Consider the following 5,000-nt stretch of genomic DNA (forward strand, 5'->3'; position numbering starts at 1 on the left):
GTGTCGTGGCTGATGTTGAAGGCCTTCAGAGAAGCTTTCAGAGTGTCTGAAGCGCTTCTTTTGGCCTCCATGGGAGCGCTTGCCATCTTGGAGTTCGCCATACAGCAGTTTCTTGGGGAGCCGGTGGTCTGGAATGCGAACTACATGGCCTGCCCAGCGCAGCTGGGCCTGCATCAAGATGGTGTAGATGCTGGGCAAGTTTGCACGAGTGAGCACCTCTGTGTCAGGGATCTTCTCTTGCCACTTTATGCCGAGAAGTTTTCTGAGGCTGGTGGTGTGGAAGTGGTTCAGCTTTTTGGCGTGGCGTTTGCAGACCGTCCATGATTCACATCCATAGAGCAGTGTGGTGAGAACTATGGCCTTGTATACTTTGAGCTTTGTCTCCAGGGTGATGCCTCGCCTGTTCCAAACGTTCTTATGGAGTCTGCCGAAGGCAGCGCTGGCTTTGGCAAGTCTGGCATTCACCTCGTCGTCGATGACAGCTGTGCGAGAGAGTGTACTGCCCAGGTATGTGAACTTGTCCACCGCATTCAGTCGTTGCCAGTTGATGAAGATGTTTGGTTCAAGTAAGGCTTTCCTGGAGCTGGCTGGTGCATCACCTCAGTCTTCTTTGTGCTGATTGTGAGGCCAAAGTTGTCACAGGCAGCAGAGAACTTGTCGACGCTGTGCTGCATGTCAGCTTCGGGGGCAGCATTGAGAGCACAGTCATCAGCAAACAGGAAGTCGTTGACGGTGTCAGACTAAGCCTGATCGTTTGCAATGTTATAAACGCCTTTGTAATTTACCGCAATATTGTGGTGACAGACTTAAACATTACAATGTTCTTAAAGCATAATTTCAATTAACTCTTTAAAAGTACAGGGCGTTATTAATATTTCTCCCTTGATAACCTCCGGCCCCATCCTATCCCCCCACCCCTCTCCCTTGCCCCTGTCCCATAGCTTCATGAATCATGTTTTCACGAAAACAGAATCCTCCCATACCCTCTTGAAAGAGAGGCGTCAATCAAGATCATGGGGCGAGGTCATAATATGCAAATCTTTACAAAATTGAGTCTTGGCTCCGCCCACAAAGACCCCCGAATCCTCAATCGCTGATTGGACGAGAGTCGCAGTGACGACAGCACTCAACGCTGACTGACCCAGTTTCGGACAGAGCTTGGAGATAACTGAAGAATAAACATGTTGGCAAGCAGACGACAACCCCGTGCGGAGTTGTGTGTTCAGGTTAGCTACACCTGCGTCTGGTGGGACAGTGTAAGGTCTTCTTGGCCATCCAATCATGCCGTAGCAGCCTCCCAGGATGTCAACCGGAGTGCCAGACAGTCTGAAATACCCAGTTTTATTGTTCGCAGGCGTAGCACCTCTCACACAGCTGTGTCTACTTCCAGTAGTGACTGGCCAAAGACAGACTCTTCCGCGTATTGAACCGCATTGCAATGAGGCTGATCGGTAAACACTAACAGGCACAGTCTTGTTGAAGATGCTGCAGAAACAGGATTCCTGAAGTATCCTTGCCTTTTGTCTGTTCCCAAGAGTAAGAGGTGAGTTCCACTGTATGGTGTATGTTTGATTTGCGGAACGGGAGAGAGAGTGGAGAATTCGAAGTCTTTTTTTTTTTTTTTATCTATGCGTTAGTGTGTGTGTGTGTGTGTGTGTGTGTGTGTGTGTGTGTGTGTGTGTGTGTGTGTGTGAAGACTGTTGATTGAGGGGAGGAACAGCAAGGAGTTTTTGTTTTCGTAAGAGATGTTTTAGACCTGAATTAAGACTTTCACTTTTCTGTTGTGCTTGATTGTCCCAGTCCTAGTTGATGTAGTTTGTCACTGTAGATCTTGATCAGGATTGCGGTACACACACACACACACACACACACACACACACACACACACACACGACACACGACACACTCACACACACACACACAAAACAACAACAAAAAACAAACAAACATGTGTCATACATACCATGCTTACATAAACATATCGGGGTGCCAGTATTTCGGATGAGTCGTAAACACAGGTGTGACAAATCAATTTTCACCAACACCGTAAAAAATAATAGTATTGTTGTACATTGATTTGTGCACTACTTTGCAACAATCACGTCACAACAGATTATATTATTATCATTATTTCTGTTGTTATTATCATTACTACTATTATCATGATCGTCATCATCATCATCTCTGAATGACCTGCCGAGTTAATAATGATCTGCTTAAAAAACAAAAAACAAAAACAAACAAACAACAACAACAACAACAACACACACACACACACACACACACACACACACACACACACACTCACACGAGGTATAGGTGACATTTGTAATGCTCCTTTGAAGTGTAAACTTCGGTTGTGGGTGTATCAGCGCGGTCATTAGTACTCAGCAATTAAGAGTTGCGGGGAAAATAAATTTACATCAAATTTGATTTCAAAGACTACACACTAAGACAACACAATACAATATAGTACAATGCAGTACAATACAGTGATACATCACAACAGACCACACTGCAGTGTAAAGCAGTGCAACGCAACACAATACTAATCAATCCGATAAAATCGAAACCTTAAAAACCAGTATGGTGATTTTCTTCGGTCGATACCCGTTAGATTTCTGTCGTCAATGGAACCCCAGTGTATACCAGTTCTGTTTACATCAGTAGAAACTAATTAGAATGGTTAATTAATCCAGTACGGTTGAAAACCGTTTTGGCGGTTGATATATAGGAAGCTATCTGGTGTCAGGGCTGACAAATGCCTTCTCTACCTGCTCCCTCATAGCCCACACCCTGTCGTTCGCTGTTCTGCGCCACTAATTAATTTTCCGTGTTCCCAAAGCCCACTTGGACCACAGTACACACCTCATTGATAGTGACGCCGTACTTTCCGCCAACAGAAACGCACCTGTTCGTGTAGAACAACAAACTCTAGAATAATTTACACGGATGAGGGGTTACGAACGATTTGTTGTTGTTGTTGTTTGTTGTCTTTCTTTTTGTATTGCGAAAATCAGATTAGGTTAAGACCTTTGTTTTTATTATGCAATTTAAAGATATAATTGAATGAAACTAAAGAAATAACAATATAAATGGATGTATAGCTAAATGAATAAATAAATCAATAAATACACGAATAAATAAATAAATGAATAAATACATGAATTAAAAAAAAAAACTGTTAAAACAAAACGAATAACTTTTGTTTTATACGACGGACAAGATTATAATCATGTGTCACAGGAATATGATCACATGACAGGTCATATTAGTTCATATAATGATCTTTTTTATTGGATTGCTCAGGATTACTTTTTCCCCCCCATTTAACATTGTGGTTGTTATTCTTTCTGACGAGGCCATGAAAGTAATGATCCACGATATTATCGGTTACATGTCATCATTAAGGTCATTCCAGCAGCTTCACTCTGGAACTTTTCGTGATTACTATTTCAAACATTGCCATTTTATCAATAAACAGCAGAATATTTGTGAGACGTAAATTTGCAAATGAATAATTAATTAAATAGATAAGCAGAAAAAGAAACAGACTGGCAAAACAAAGTCAGTAAATAAACTTTAGGTTGATGTAAACTGAGATTATAGCTTCATCCTTAATTAAGATTTAAAATCATATTATGCAAGCGTTTGTTTAACGATCTGTCTTAATCTGGACATGATCATTTACGATGCAATCAACCACACACCACACCTCCCGTTTTATATCGGAACCTTTTTTCTTTCTTTCTTTGATACATTTTCTTTCGTGTATCTATTCCTCTTCTTTTCTTTCATTTTTTTTTCTCTTTCTTCTTTTGTTTAATACGTGCAGTTGATATTTGGCAAAAAAATTTATTCATTTCCAACAATAGTTGCCCCATGTGTGGTTGATATTCAATGGAACCCACTCTTCACCGCCGCCCCTCCCCACCCACCCCAAACCCCCCTCCCTCTCTCTCTCTCCGTATCCCTCTGTGTGTGTATGCGTGTGTGTGTGTTCTTCTTCTTCTTCTTCTCTCTCTCTCTCTCTCTGTCTCTCCCCCCCCTCTCTCTCTCTCTCTCTCTGTCTCTCGTAGGAAGCAGCTTGGACAGATGGTATAATTGTCCAGGTTTGGGTTTTATTCGTGTGGAGTCAATGGAAGAGGCAGTCATGTTATTACACTCTATTTCTTTTCTTTTTTTTCCTTGTTGTTGTTGTTGTTGTTGTTGTTTTAATTTTGGATGTACGCACAGATTCGTGATGTGGCATGGGGGTGGGATGGTGGGTTTTTTTGTTGTTTTTTTTTGGGGGGGTGGGGTGGGGGGGTTGTTTCTTTGTTTGTTTTGTTTGTTTGTTTTTTTGTGTGTTTTTTTCAAAGAACACGCAAGCTTAATGTGATGCCCGTGGTACTTCAGTCCCAGAAAATGTTGTATTGCTTTTCATTCCTGTATTTCGTATATCAAACGATTCTAATTCTGAATCGCTTTCCCCCCCAAAGCAATACATATAATGTTGCTTTCTACAAACTACTTCCAGTTGAACCGAAGGTCTGGGCTAATGCGCTTTTGATTTTGCGAGTTTCTTTTTTTTTTTTTCTTCTTCTTCTTCTTCTTCTCCCCTGACAACCATGGTTATTTTATCAGTTTGTTGAATTTGTTTTTTCCGCAACCACATGAATAGACCTGTTGTCAGAGAATAAGCCTGTTAATTTGTTATATCTTTTCCCTCAGACATTTTCTATGCGTGATAACCTTAGCTGAAATAAATAGTGTTTTATTTTCAAACAAGTCATGAATGATAGATTCGACAGGACAATAAGAAAGCATGATAACATTGTATTCTTTGTCCCCGAAAGGGATTTTCTTTGAATGGTAACATAGGTTTAAACAGCACTTTATTTTCAAACATGTCACGATACAAATACAGTCATGAATTCGATCGACGGGACAACAAAGTACGATAACATTGAAAACCTTGTCTCTAAAAATCGGTGTGTAAAACATGAAATGTGCTTCTG

The 5,000-nt window shown here is 41.0% G+C and overlaps 1 protein-coding gene across 4 annotated transcripts in view; it reads left to right on the top strand.

Annotated features, from left to right (window-relative positions):
- Nucleotides 1-5,000, top strand: part of LOC143292445 (uncharacterized) — a 37,732-nt gene that overhangs the window by 12,979 nt on the left and 19,753 nt on the right. For 2 of the 4 annotated variants that reach the window (XM_076602725.1, XM_076602721.1), the window contains exon 1: nucleotides 1,177-1,543. The exons of the other annotated variants lie outside the window; for them this stretch is intronic. The gene's annotated coding sequence lies outside the window, so the exon portion shown is untranslated. Of the gene's footprint in view, nucleotides 1-1,176; nucleotides 1,544-5,000 lie in introns of those variants that run through there. 4 annotated transcript variants of the gene reach the window in all.

Source organism: Babylonia areolata, chromosome 18 (genome assembly GCF_041734735.1).
Source record: "Babylonia areolata isolate BAREFJ2019XMU chromosome 18, ASM4173473v1, whole genome shotgun sequence".
NCBI lineage: Eukaryota > Metazoa > Mollusca > Gastropoda > Neogastropoda > Buccinidae > Babylonia > Babylonia areolata.